The sequence below is a fragment of the Amblyomma mixtum genome, chromosome 7 (genome assembly GCF_055824585.1).
Source record: "Amblyomma mixtum isolate Tamu chromosome 7, ASM5582458v1, whole genome shotgun sequence".
Classification (NCBI taxonomy): Eukaryota; Metazoa; Arthropoda; class Arachnida; order Ixodida; family Ixodidae; genus Amblyomma; species Amblyomma mixtum.
The window spans coordinates 38449511-38463749 of NC_143018.1; the positions used below are offsets into that span (position 1 = coordinate 38449511).

Below are 14239 nucleotides of genomic sequence, written 5' to 3' on the forward strand. Positions count from 1 at the left end.
GGGCCTGGAGGAGGCTTCAGGTCAACAAATTCTTTCCCTACTTTATACTACACGATGAAGACACTGGGGAGCCTGAGCTCTGCAGTAGCTGCCACAGAATCACTTCGCAAAATCACTTAATTTGGGAGCGTCGGGATTCTCCTGGGGCTAAGTCACATGGCGTCCCAGACCTTGCCACCTGGGAAGAGCTGATCAGAAGCCACGACCCGGATCAGCAGAGACTCATCATCCGTCAGGCGGAGACAGCTTACCACAAGACTCTCTCCGCGGTCTCCGGCGCTGAGAGCCGGCTGGGAGGCGCCCCCTCCTAATTGCTGCGCCCCGACCGTGAGGCCCCATGATGACGGAAATAAAGTTCATTCATTCATTCATTCATTCATTCATTCATTCATTCATTCATTCATTCATTCATTCATTCATTCATTCATTGGCTGTATACACCCCCCAGTCAAACGTATGCAACCCAAGAGGTTTGCTTGCTTGTGATGCCTGCAGCCTGCCTCGTTATCTATCCTCAACGACTCTCGAAAGAGGAATGGCTTCGCATCCTTAATTTTCCCATGTTTTGGACTGGCAGATGTGCTGGGATCACCGCTAAACAGCTTAGGAGCAAACGCCTTGGGCTGTGCACTTTTGACGGGAGCTGTACATGGCTGTGGTCCTAGGGTGACATCAAGGTGTTTATGGACGCTTTAGAGATAGCGATTACGTGAGCAGCATGAAAATCAGGTTTCGACCTCGTCCTGATTTTGGTCGTCAACTTGTGCGCGGGCAGAGTACTGAAGGATTTTTTTTGTTGTAAAATCTTTACTCATCCCTGCGTGTGTAAAGAACGCAGGTGGTTACAGAAACACGCTGCGACCTGCTGTTTTTTTTGTGTGTGTGTGCGTGCGTGCGTGCGTGCGCGCGCGTGTGCATGCATCGATTGTACAGCGCTCTTTTTTCAGCTGTCAGAGTGAATAGAACATGCGTGCTATCTTCTGCCATGTTTTATTTCACTATTTATTTTTTAATCACGCGGACACAGAATGAACGGCCTTGCGGCGCAGGCGTTAGAACAGCCAGCTCCTCCATACATCCATTTTTTTTAGGCATTTGACGAACGGCGCTCTGTCAAAGTATATAGTGTTCTAGTCAAAGAGAACAAACGAAACGGCGCTAGAAGACGCAAGTGTGAAAAAAGTGCACGTCGTCTGCAACCTATTTCGCCGCTTAATTAAAAAAGCAGTTGGCAACAGTGGGCCATGGTCCATGGCATTCTGTATAACTCCGCTGACCAATTGCAACGGAAATGGAAACAAGCTTTTTGAAGTTTGGCTATATATCAAACAATCCAGAGGCATCATAATTAGAGAATTTTTCTTTAAGGACTTTTCTCTTGGAGGAATTCTATTTGGCGGTCCTGAATGTGGGCGCAGCTTCACTGTAGACTTAAAGAAGATAGCATATCCATATATTCTATTTAACTGTAACAGCTGATAAAAAAGAATGTTGTACAGTCTGTACGCACACAGACACACACACATACGAAAAAAATTGGCGGGGGCTTAGCTTTGGTTAAGCCTGGCAGGTTGCAAAAGCAAAAGCGCAGCGCCTCCAACAGAAGGAACGCAGTGCGCCGCGTCCACAGGTCACGCGTGGCTACCGGCCGCCGCTGCGCGACGACTACACTTGGTAGCCCATCTCTCAGCCTGTTATGACGTCGCTAGGCATGGCATGACGTCAGAGGTCATTCTAAATGTCACGTGTTGCTACCGGCCGCCGCTGCGCGACGACTAGTCTTGGTAGCCCATCTCTCACCCTGGTATGACGTCACGCTATGAAGTCCTTAGGCATGGCATGACGTCAGAGGTCATTCTAAATGTCACGCGTGGCTACCGGCCGCCGCTGAGCGACGACTCGACTTGGTAGCCCATCTCTAACCCTGGAATGACGTCAGAGGTCATTCTAAAGGTCAAACGTGGCTACCGGCTGCCGCTACGCGAAAGGTCGTTCATGAGCGTAGTATTGATTTCGCAATAAAAAACGGCTTTCGAATTGGACAGCCCGGGGCTATTACCACGATGTTCATTTCATTGAATTCTAGAGAATATGGCAAAAAGGGCCGATACGTACAGGGTCGTCCGCTTCCATCTTGAACACCGCTCACTGCGGCCAGCGTACAGCGCTCCGCGGAGCGCCTCTCTCGGGCACCTGGGGAACTAGCGCGCAGGCGCAGTGACAGCTGTAGGTGGGGCCTCGGCCGTGTCGTCTGCTACAGCGCGGTTCGCCGAGCCAAAGCTCGCCGAAGCGCGCTAGCTTTGCGAGGAAGTTACCTTTAGTTTTACTATGCGCACTCAAATCGAGAGTCGAACGCAGTGCTTGACTGCGCGTGGCTCTATGCAGCATGTAAGGTATCGGTGGATTCTGCTGTGCTTGTTAGTGCGAAAAACACTCAGACGCTCACCAACACCGATCATGGTTCTTGTCAATCTTTTGTTTTTTTCGTTCTTTCTTGTGCTGTTGCCTAGCAATAGCGACCCCGCGCCAAGTTAAGTAAACATAACGATCTACAAATCTGGGCCCGGCCTCCCACAAATTGACCTTACACAACACAATGGTGACCGTCAACTTTGGACCGCGCGATTGCCAGAATTAGGCCCGGGCCACTCCCGAAATTCGACCTAGTCAGATTTCGACCAAAATTGATTTCCGGCTATAATTGAACGTGTCCAACACAATGGAGACATTCAAACTTGGCCGGGGCCACTGGCGAAAATTGACCATGACCGATTTGGACGAAAACTGATGTCCACCATAATTCACCATGCCAAAACGATGGTGACCTTCAAATTGTCAGCTAAAATGGAGGTCCCCTGTGCAGCCATTAGCTTTTGGACCTCCTCCTGTATTTAACAAATATGTGTATGTACTGTTTGTTCGTTTAAATGAACTGATTCTGAACTCCTTGTTGAATCAAGTTAATCCACGTTAAGCCAGCGCTTTTGCACTTCTAACCATGTTTAATCGAGTTAAAAACCAGCCATTTTTTGTTGTTTTTTTCCCTGCGATCAGTTAAGTAAAGGTTTTCGTGGGTTTTGATTGTAAAACATTTTATTCGCCGGAAAGAGCTTGGTAAGAGGTCGCGTTAAGTGGTCGAGAGTACGCAGCCCTCGACGACTTTGTCAGCCCACTCCACCGCCAAAACTTGCGTTCTGGGGTCAGAGCTAGCCAGCACGGTCTCCCACCGCTCGAGAGAAGGAGCAGTAACTAGATCACCCGGAGGTGGCTCTATTTTGCAGTCCCACAGGATTTGTAAACATTTCTCCATGCGTGATTCAAATTTAGCTCTTTGCTGTGCCGGCGCTCCCTCGACTCGCTTGCACAGCCAAACATCCAGAATATTTCCGCGACTCGGGCATTACAAAGTCGTTGATAAAATTCATGGCGTACTAGAGATGGACGCATAGCATGTATAACAGCTGTAAGGCGGGGTTTATTGAAAAGAGCTGGGAGGACAGGAACAGCGGCGAAAACAGTCCGAGGGCATCCAGGTCAGGCACAGGCATTCGTGGCGATGGCAATGCGGCTGAGGCGCAGGGCCATCTTCTTTGTAATGAAGATGACACAGACAAATCAGGTGACTCACGACAAAGAAGAAGATGGCCCTGCGTTTCAGCCGTATTGCTATCGCCACGATCTCTGTGCCCAACCTGGTTGCCCTCGGACTGTTTTCCCAGCTCCTCTCAATAAACCCCGCCTTACCTTTGGTGGATGTGCTCGGTGGAAGACCCTCGGCAACGTGCTCTTGGATGGCATGTCGAAGAGATGGAGCAAAATATGGGCAGTAGAGACAGCTTACGCGCCACTTATTCCCGAACAAAATCTTTGATCTGTTGCAGCAGGTCAGCTACTGGCGTCAGCCCATCAAGCGACTCAACCTGCCTGGGGGTGCTGACGAGTGTGGAGCCTATGCTTGCTCAACTGCTTTGGCATAGGGTGACGACTTCAGCAACTTACCATTGACTTTGCAGCGCGCCAAACTTCGAGCACGCAAGCTCACAGATGGGCGCGCATCAACTCAAAACAATCGTGTGCCTTGCGGGAATATTCGGCTGTTCAGCACGAGGCAGCTCAGCAATTAAGTTGGGGGATTGCGGGTACAGCAACGAGCTTTAACTTACGCATAGAGCAAGTTTCACCCATGAGAACATTTACTTGCTTGATCGCATGGAAAAAACAACGAAAACACGAGGAACAGAAGCCACCGCTACCTTACATATGCTGCACAGAGCCACGCGCACGACTCTCGATTTGCGTGCGCAGAGCAAAACTAAACGTAACTTCACCGCAAAGCTAGCGCGGTTCGGCGAGCTCGGCGGAAGACGACGCGGCCGAGGCCCCACCTACAGCTGTCACTGCGCCTGCGCGCTAGTTCCCCAGGTGCCCGAGAGAGGCGCTCCGCGGAGCACCTTTGGTAGCATATACAGTAACTCTCCCAGTCAAAAAAAAAAAAAAAAACATTGGAACCAATTGGACATTCCAAATGGAATCAAGTGGACATTCCCATTGGTTTCAATTGGATTTCCCTATTGGAACCAATTGGTTCCAGTGGTGTTTTTGGACTCCCGACCAATAGACCCTTTAGAAAATTCAGCGCCATCTGGTGTGTGGTGCGCAAACCGCGGTGCCTCCGCCATTACTTGGGCATACGCCTGCCGGTATGCGCTCGGGCCAGATTGAAAAGTACGCGCGCCCGGCGAAGCCACAACAAGCGCAATTTTCTTGTTTCTGTGTCCTAGCCATGTTCCTTGACATTGGCTATCTGCACCAAGCTATAGTCGCGATGCCGGCATGCTGCTGTGTGCCTTTCTGCAGCCAGCGCGGCGAAGAGACGCGCACGGAAACAAGCTGTGTTTCCAGAGCACGGAGCGCATGGAGTAGCTGCATGCTTATTTCTTCTCGTTCGTGACCTGTTCGTTTTCACATTAAAATAAATGATATAAGTATTGAAAGAGCAGCGAAATGTTCCTTCTACCGTGTAACCGCTCCGCTGTATAGTGAGCACAAAAATAAAGGTGCCACCTTCGGCACACTCGAGGACATGCATTCCGATGCTGGCGACTGTTTCGGCGCGTCACAAAATCAAAACGTAGCTCAAACGCGCTTGTTTTGGATTTTCAAGAATCCACGTCCATTCATAGAGAGTTCCGTGTGCGCGAAAAAGAGCACGACGATGCGGCGCGGCGAGGAGCGCCGTCGTTCTCTCCGTTGCGAACATGCAGCAAACGACGGCGACATAGGCGGAGTGCAGCAGCAGCAGCAGCTGTGTGTTTTCGTTCGGTCAGGGCCTGTGCACTCTGGCTAAGGCAGGAGACACATGTCCGGCAACACGTCCGTCGCGCCGCTTCCGAACTGCCACACCACAGCAAGCAGGGACACACGCAGCGGCAAGCACTGCTGCGCCGCTCTACCCAAGCTCCGCCGACAACCGGTGTGGCACTTCGCCGCAGCGCAGCAGTGCCTGAGCGCTGCTTGGCTTGGTGTACAAATATTGCAAGAAAAGACGGCATCGCCTTGTTATCAGAAAGACTGCCAGCTATACTCGAGCGGCGACAAAGCATGCCAGCTGATGTTGCGAGCTTTGGGCAACGGCACCGCTCGCGGGCGCTCCGGGCGAAGAGCTCTGCGGCTGCCTGTCTGCCGTGGTCGTCGCTAGGCCTATAGCCTGCTTCGCATCGAAGCGGCAGGGGCCGGCGCTTCGGAAGTCGCCTGCGCTATAATTGAAGGCCTATTCTTCACTCCGCTTTGCTGTTAACAGCATCATCTCACAATAAAATAATAGTATGGTCAATTTCTACGGCGCCTTCAGCAGCGGAGCTAGCGGGCGCCAGTCGAGCCGGACCCCAGCGTCGGGCCAGCGGCAGCTTCGAGGCGGTTCTCGCAACAAATTCGCTCGTACCACAGTTGTCACTTTTACCAGCAACTCGGTATTGACCAATGACCATGGGCGTCCGGAGGGGGGGGCAGGGGGGGGCGGCTGCACCCCCCTGGAAAATCACTCACTCGAACCGTGAGTGATGGCCGCACGTCAGGGGCGGCGGTGCGCTCAGCCAAAAGAGTAAAAGCGGCCCTGCTTCCACGCTTTGGGTCACATCTGCAAAGTGCCGCGTGCGGGGGACGCGTCGTTGCAGACATACAGCGGCACCGGCGAGCATGTGTTTCGAGCCGTCTTGAGATGTGTGCCTGTTTCTTTGATCTCTAGAGAGATAGCGACACGGAGGCAGACAGTGCACACCCCGGCCACCGATGAATCCTTCAGGAGGGAGGGCAAATCAGCCGTGTCCATCCCCGCTTTGTCGGACTGCTCAGGGGCAAGCGGGCGATGAGTTGGCGCCGCCGCCGCTCGCTGTCTCCTCCGATCCACGGGAGAGCGCAGTTCGGTACAAGCGCCGCTTTCAGAATTTTCGGCAAAGGGGATTAGCTGCTTTTGTTCACGGCGACGCAGTCTCCAGAGGCGCCCCCACACCAGCGTTCCTTGCGTCTTCTCCGGAAACCAGCGCCTTTGGTCAAGGCAGCCCGATGGCGCCTGCCTGGCTCGCCTGTCACCTCTGGCTGGGCCTCAAATCCCAACAGCGCCCATGTACTGTGCGATGTCAGTGCATGGTAAAGAGACCGTCCGTCCCTCATAGCCTGAGTCGTTTTGGGGCTCTGAACCTCATAAAAACACACAAAACAAATTTTCCGACCGGAGTGGCGAGTGTCCCTTCCCCTCGGAAGTCGCGCGGCGTTCCTTGCGTGTGCGCGCCTCTTTGTTTGTGCTTCGGTGTTTTTAGTGGCCGGTTGTCAACGAAGCTGAGAACAACCAAGACAGCGGACGAGAAAACGACGAGCGGCGAGTAGTGTGTGTGCAAATACTCGACTGTGCGGTTGCGCGAGCAAGATGGAGCGAGGTGTATGAAGCTGCGAGCGTGCATTTATCTTGTAAATAAGTTTTCGCTGCATACATAGTCATTTTTTGTTTTCAACGTACGCATTCAACCGTTTTTCCAATCAATGTGTATATATTTTTAACACTACCAACCCCGAGGAACTCCATAGCCAGCTTTGTCTCGCGCGGTCCCGAATGATGGATATTCGACGCTTCTTCAAGCGTCAGCGGTTGTCTGACGAAGCATTATCCAAATGCGCCCCTGCAGATTCTGGTGTGACATGTGACAACGGTGTAGCATTTGAACAGAGTGATGCAAGCTTTTATCACCGGACAGTAGCTGATGTCGTCGACTCCATGGAAGGGACTCTGTCAACAGTGAGTTCAGGTGATGCAGCAGGCCGAGATGATTCCATTTCTCCTTTCTTGGGATTCAAGTCCGGATTTGACCAGAGCGATGCAACCTTTCATCACCGGACAGTAGCCGGCGTCGTCGTCTCCATGGAAGGAACTCCACCAGCGAGCTCCGGTCACGCAGTAAGCCGAAACGATTCCCTTTCTCCTTGCTTGGGATCGAAGTCCGGAGACAACATCAAGAAAACAAATAACTTGCCTCAAGAATATGACTTAGGAGAGTTTCTAGGCAAAGCTAAACTCACTGGCATACCGGACTTTTTGAAGTTACGTCTTCTTACTAAGCCATGGTCGCCAAATGTCACATATGATTTTAAGAAGGATGTAACACCTGGAAAGAGGCCTTTTCGACATCAGTGGCTGGGAGATTACGCCCCCTGGCTTGCGTACTCAGCGACAGCGAAAGGCGCCTTTTGTCGTTTTTGCGTCATTTTTCCTCCACGTGTTCACCGGGGTACTCAAGGTAGTTTTATCGTGCGCGCTTTCAGTAACTACAGAAAAATGCACGAGGCGTGCAGGGATCACGTAAAATCCCAATGGCACCAGGAGGCAATGACGGCCTCACAGAACTTTATGGATGTGATGAAAGGCAAGCAGCTACCCGTTGTACAGCAGCTGAACAGAGCACTGCACGCGCAAGTTGAAAGGAACCGTGAGAAACTATTTCCAATAGTTTCCACCATTGTCTTTTGCGCGACGCATGACTTGCCGATTCGCGGCAAGCAGTCCGATAGTGGAGTCTTCAATGATCTGCTTGACTTTCGTGTAGAAGCTGGAGATACTCTACTTCAGGAGCACTTCGCTTCTTCTGCTGGCAATGCCAAGTACACTTCTGTCCGCGTCCAGAACGAGATCATCACAATCTGTGGCGACATCCTGAGAGAGCAGATAGTTACCGAAACTAACAAAGCGTTTGCTTTTTCCGTTCTTGCTGACGAAACTGCAGATATTTCAGGAAAAGAGCAGATGTCTATAGGCGTTCGCTTTATTGACAAGGCGGAAGTCGAAGTGTGCGTTCGAGAGCAGTTTTTGGGATTTGTAGAGCTGGAGCAATTAAACTCCGCTTGCATCGCCGCGGCAATCTTGAAGCTTTTGACGAATGTCGGACTGATTCTTTCGAACCTCGTTGGACAGGGGTACGATGGATGCTCTACAATGGCTGGAAAAGAAGCTGGAGTGAACAAAATTATACAAAAACAGTTCCCGAAGGCACTATTTTTCCACTGTGCAAGTCACAAACTAAATCTCGTCATCAACGATTTGAACGACGTCTCTGAAATTCGAAACACAATTGGGATAATCAAACAAACCATAAACTTCTTGCGCGAGAGCGTGCTCCGGAGAAAATTGGTGCCCAACATTCCGATGCTGTGTGAGACAAGATGGTCTGCAAAGTACAAGTCTATTAGGATCTTCTCTCAGCATTACGTGGCCATAGTCGAAGCACTCGAGCAGCTCGCGTCCACGGAATCATGCTCGAACGCTGCAACTAGACAACGAGCTCACATCCTCTACTGCGCAACAACAAGCTCATCTTTCATCGTCTGCTTGCATATTGTAGCGAAGTACAGCGCTCGGCTCGAACCAGCTACGAACATTCTGCAAGGTGTATCCATGGACTTCCATTCTGTGCATGGCCACATCACTGAGCTACAACGTATTTTTCGCGGCCACCGGACAAACGCTGTAGAGGAGTTCTCTAACATCATGAATGCAGCAAGGGAGGCAGCCAATCACTTAAATGTGGTGATATCTGTACCAAGACAAGTCTCTCGTCAGGCCCACCGAGACAACTACGGGATTCAGTCGCCAGAGGAATACCGTGTGGCAATATATGTGCCGTACTTGGACTCCCTCACTGCTTCTTTAGCTCGGCGCTTTTCTGAAAGCAATGAGAGGAGCTTCAAACTTCTCCAGCTGCATCCATCAAAAATGAAGCACTTGAGCCGTGTTGAGTTCGCTGTTCTCGCCGAAGAACTCCAGTGCTTTTACGGCATCGACAACTTCAAGGAAGAGGCCATCTCTTGGTACGAGATGTGGTGCAACAAAACTGGGGACCCATCAGAAATAACTTACTGCGAGCTTCTACATCAGGCCGAGACATTCTTCCCTGGTGTTGCAAAAGCCATTGAGGTGGCTCTGGCTTTGCCAGTTACTACCTGTACGGTCGAACGCTCCTTCAGTACAATGAGGAGAGTGAAAACGTGGCTACGCTCAACGATGACAAACGACAGACTGGACGGCCTTTGTATGATGAGTGTGCACCGAGAGCGTGTAATGAAGCACAGAAATGAATTTATCACCAGTGTCATCACGCAATTCGCCCAGAAAAATCCGAGGCGTCTACAGTTTCTGTTCAAGGAAGACTGACTGAGTGACTGTCGTTGCGTGTTTGTGAACATATTGTGCTGTGTGCTGGTCATCAATCCGGGTGTGTCGAGAACCCGTATGCAGCAAGACTGAGCACTCTTCTCCACGAAGTGATAGTATCTTTTTGCATTTTTATTAATTTTAATTGTTTCTTCGTTGATAAACTCCAATGTATCTCTCCTAGCCTCGCTTTAATTTGCTGTTTGTAATTTTTCTTTCATGTGTGTATTTTACTTATTTATTTTATTTGTATATAAATAAATAAATTTACTCCGCAAATGGTGCCTTTTTGCTACGAACATACCCCCCCCCCCCTCCGGCGCCAACAACCAATGGGGCCCCCCCCTGCAAAAAATTCTGCGGACGCCCTTGCCAATGACCAAGAAAAATGATGTATTTTCTCATTTCCCTATCACAGGGCTTGTTATTTACGTCGAGAACACTCATTAGCTCGTTTTTATGACGCCGGCAGGGGATCCAGGCTGGCCGGCCGGCAGGCTCAGCTTACTTCACGTTCGCACAAGAAAATACAAAACGGCCATGCTACCAGAAAGGATGCTTGCTAGATTCTAGCAACGACAGCATGCCTGTGCTAGAGTGGAGCTTTCGGCAACGACACCGCCCGCGGCGACGCCGGGCGACGAGCTGCGCGCTGGTCCCCGACTGCCCTAGTCGTCGCTAGGCCTAGATCGCTGATCGAGCGCCCGTATCCGGATCCACACGCATTTCGCCCTGCAGTGCGCCTGCTCGTAGTCGAGTCCGGTCCAAGTGTTGTTAGCTCTCCTTTATCGACAGTAGATTCGACCTGCAGGGTAACACGGCAACGCGCACTGTCGACGGATCGCAGTGATACCGGCTTGTAGCTTCGCTGAGAGGTGCGGCCGGACGATAGGAGTCCAAAAGCCTTTCTGAAAATCCGCCCGGGATGACAGTCAGGTCCCTCGACCTCTGCAAATTTTCCGCCATCGCTTTCACAAACGCAACCAGACATGCCACAAGGTGGAAACTAGTGCAAAGGCTGTGCAGAGCGCTATAGCTGCGCGTCTTCCAGCCAAAGGTGCCCAAAATATGGCGCACGACGCCGACGAAAGTTGCTGATGATGATGCCTGCCGAGTTGCCAGACTGAATTTTCTAAAGGGTCTATTGGACCCAACTGGACTAGCCAATTGGACCCATTAGGCCAGGCAGTTATTTCACCCAGAAAATATTCACAAAATATTGTATGTTCATTGAGAGAGGTACCTAAACGTTTGTGAATAATATGCTCTAGAATCTTGGACAAATATTTCTACAACTGAACATATTATAATATGCAAAAGGAAAACTCATTTATGAGGTCTGCAGGGAGATGTTGTGCCTAGTGCCAATCAACATTGTACTACGGAATTGAGATCAACATGTTTTTATGGAAATCGAAGTCAACAGGCACAAACACATCACACACAAGCAACATTCAGGCACTAGTCGCATATGCTAGCTCAATATGTGCATCCAGAGAACATACTTCTGCTCCAGCTTATATACCCCATTTGTGAGGCTCTCATGCTGGGGCCAGTGGCGCTTGCCCACTGAGCGCAGTTATTTAATTTAATTTCAGCTGCAGTGGTGGTGCAGATGATGAGTACAATTTAGTAGGTTAAGCTGCTGATAGCTCTTATTATAGGAACCATATTGGTTCTACCTTGTTTGTCAAAAATGCAAACATTCATTGGAAAAATTGGGTGCAGTTGGGCGGTCCAATTGGATGTAATGGGTAAGACCAATTGGAAACCCAAATGGTCCAATCGGATAGTCCAATTGGAACACCATTTCAATTGGAAACAGTTGGAAACTCAGCTAGTCCAATTGGAGCCATTTGGAAATCCAATTGGTTCCAATGGTTTTTTTTGACTGGGCTACGCTGGCCGCAGTGAGCGGCGTTCAAGATAGAAGTGGACGACCCTGTACGTGTAGAGAATCCATATCCAGCTGGATTATTGAACCGTAGATTGTGCCCTTCGAGCTGGAAACAGTTCAGTTATCCTAGAGCACTATAGTTCAATTCCAGCTGTACTGGCTGACATCAGCTCCCAGCTGGAAAATTCAATTTCCGGCTGGTTTATTGAACCGGAAACCCTGTCCAACTGGAGCATATGGGTTTTGCTTTCATCCGGCAAATTTCCACTTTCAGATAAGTCCAGCTGGAAGCTCCACCACTTCCAGCTGGATGGAAAAGTGCTTTTCCAGCTGGAATTAGTGCATCCATTTTACTCCCCTTTTTTTCAAAACGTGAATTGAGCAGGCGACCGTAATTGACGTCACCTGCACAAACAGCGACTACGGTTGCGTGCACTACATACATGGACCGGCGGTCAAAGCGCCGAATGGAAGACTTGCGCAATAAGCGCCAGGTTAAACTTTTGGCGTGTTCAAGTCACAAGTTTCCACCTCAACCTCATTTTACTTCTCTGAAGGCCTAAGAAAAGTGTTTTATATATAGAAAAATTATACGGTCATTGAACAGCGCTATGTTACACGTTCCGTAATGTACGAGTGAAATTTTCAAAAAAATTCCTTTCTGCAAACACCGACGGCGCTCGACACGCGTCATATGCCCAGAAAGAATTAGCGAATTGCAAGAATAACGAGTCACTGTTCACATTAAAGAACCGTAAATGGTGGAAAATAATTAGGAGCTCGAAACGGCAACGCATATCCAACCTCCTTTCCTTTCGACAAAGCGCTTTCTACAGACCGTGCGCTGTGTGCACGCACGCACGCACGCACGCACAGACAGACAGACAGAGACACACACACGCGCGCGCAAAATCTCGCGGCACGGTCTAGACTGCCCCATTTCCAATCCTCAAAGCCACAACCACGCGGTTGCGATTTTTTTGCCTCTAAAGCTTATTTGTAGTCTAACGTTGAGACGCAAGGCTTTACAAAGGATAAAAGCGGTCGCCTAATCCGCACGTGGTCCGTTCTTATCGGCTTAGTGCAGTTCAGTGACCGTATAATTCGATTACGAGGCGAGGACCCCACGTGAACTAGCGAACGGTAGCGTTCGTTCCAAGCGGCGAGTCCTCTCCTCCCGTCTCCGGCGTGGTCTAGTGGCTAGGATATCTGGCTTTCACCCAGAAGGCCCGGGTTCGATTCCCGGCGTCGGAAAATTTGTGAGGTCTCATGGTGTAATGGTTAGCACTCTGGACTCTGAATCCAGCGATCCGAGTTCAAATCTCGGTGAGACCTTCCCTTTTTGCCTCTTACATCGCGGTAATTATTTTTTTTTAATTCACCTCCCGTGCGGGAGCTTCTCTGCTATGCACCGACGGCTGGGCGCTGTCGTGGCGATTATCCGGCGAGCCAGTACGTTCAGTCGCCTTCTTTTCTTCTAACCCTGCTCTTTAGTCACTTAATGTTTTGCTAATTGAGCCGGGGCAGCTGGTTCTGGACACCAAAATTCCTCACTATCGATCCTTCGCGGTGTTGGAGCGATTCTATAACTTTTCCGACTAAACTTTATGCGGTTTTCAACTTAAAACAGTACGGTGATAACCGCAGGCATACGAATTCAGAAGAAACATAACTGTAAAAAAAAAAAAATCCCAGGATGGATCAGCGTATCCTTCCTTGGCAGAGTTCCAGGCGTGCACTGTAGACCACCTCGCTTAATTCGTACTCAGCCGTTGCTTATAGCTGCCTTGGCCTTCAATCCAGCGCTAACACAGGGTTTGTAATTAGAAAGAGCAAGCCAGAAATACACAGCCTTCATAAATCCAGAGCAATTGTCCTCATTCGCTCGCGTGTATTAGCTGGGACGGGATATTCCTTAAAGAAAATCGGGATTCCTGCCGGGAAAATTGAAAAAGAAAGAAAAGACCGAAAACGAAGCCATTTGCAGTCGGCGCTATTCTAGAACACTAATTTAAAAATGCAATTGATGGCTCGGGAATAAGTCCTACGATGCATTCGAAAGACGTGCCAGGCTTACTAAGTATACGAGGGATCATAATGTATAATTTCTGCGGGTGAGAGGAGGGGAACGTATACCTGTAGCTGACGCAAAACGAAGGAAAAAAAAAATTCGCTGTGGCTTAGCTTGGTCAAGCCCGGTAATTGCGAAAGCAATATCCGTACCTACGCCATGGTTCAGCTGGTAGTGTAGCTGGTGGTGGTGCTTGTGGTTAGACTTGTGGTGACGCATCGGTTATACAGTCCAGTCCAGTCTAATCTAATCTAACCTAATCCAATACAGATGGTAGATGAGTCCTTTAGTGAGGACTCCCCGCTCCACATAAGTACCGCGGGTTAATCCAATCAAATCCAATCCAATCCATTCTAATCCAGTGTAATGTAATTTAATCTAATCCAATCTAATCTAAGCCCGCCGGTGGTGGCACCTCCACTACTCGCAGACGGCGCGAGATGGTCGCCCAGCGCTTCGGCGTGACGTGACACAGAGGTCATGCGAAAGGATGGATGGATGGATAGGAGCGCCCCCTTTGAAACGGGGTGGTGGCAATTGCCACCATGCTCAGCTTTTCTTTATTTATTATTTTTTT

The 14239-nt window shown here is 49.9% G+C and overlaps 2 non-coding genes across 2 annotated transcripts; both read left to right on the plus strand.

Moving 5' to 3' along the window:
- Positions 1-12773: 12773 nt before the first annotated feature.
- TRNAE-UUC (transfer RNA glutamic acid (anticodon UUC)) lies at positions 12774-12845 on the plus strand. Its single transcript has one exon. It is a non-coding gene; the product is annotated as a tRNA-Glu (tRNA).
- Positions 12846-12854: 9 nt separating this feature from the next.
- On the plus strand, positions 12855-12926 carry TRNAQ-CUG (transfer RNA glutamine (anticodon CUG)). Its single transcript has one exon. It is a non-coding gene; the product is annotated as a tRNA-Gln (tRNA).
- The last annotated feature ends 1313 nt before the right edge of the window (positions 12927-14239 follow it).